Genomic DNA, 632 nt, shown 5'->3' on the forward strand with positions numbered 1-632 from the left:
AGAAGAGACCAATTAGTTAGCCTCACTAGGAAGAGACTCTTACTTTGAACCTGAAACTTTCAATAACATGGCAAAATAATGTAGAAACTGTCGAGAGCAAAGCTCAAAACGACACAACTCTGCAAAAAGGCCTGCTAGGTCCAAGGCCCAATACAACCCTGAAGCCCACAATGATTCAACGGCTACTGCAGATCAAGACAAAAAGAAAGGATTTGGAGAGAGTACTAGTACAGCAGTAACGACACAAAATCGGTTTGCCTCACTTGAATCATATGATGACAATGAAGCCACGTAACATCATTGTGCCAGAGCAGCAATCATTGGAAGACTCTAGACTCTAGGTTAAAACTCTTGTAACCAATATAAAAGCAAAGCATAGAGTGTAATGTCGATTTCAAGGATTGAATAACAAAGAAACAATCTTTCGTATATTCTCTCTTCTTATTTCTTTCAGAAACTCCCCAGTGACAGTCCACCATCACAAAGCATATGAGAGTATGATTAAACACTAGAAATATAGATGTAACCATGAGAAACCAACAGAGATATACGGCAAGAGACCAAATCACATGCATGCTTCTCTCTTTTACAACCTCGACTAAAAGACAAGGGTCTTAGGCTTAAAACATACA

This window comes from Camelina sativa, chromosome 4 (genome assembly GCF_000633955.1).
Source record: "Camelina sativa cultivar DH55 chromosome 4, Cs, whole genome shotgun sequence".
NCBI classification, from domain to species: Eukaryota; Viridiplantae; Streptophyta; class Magnoliopsida; order Brassicales; family Brassicaceae; genus Camelina; species Camelina sativa.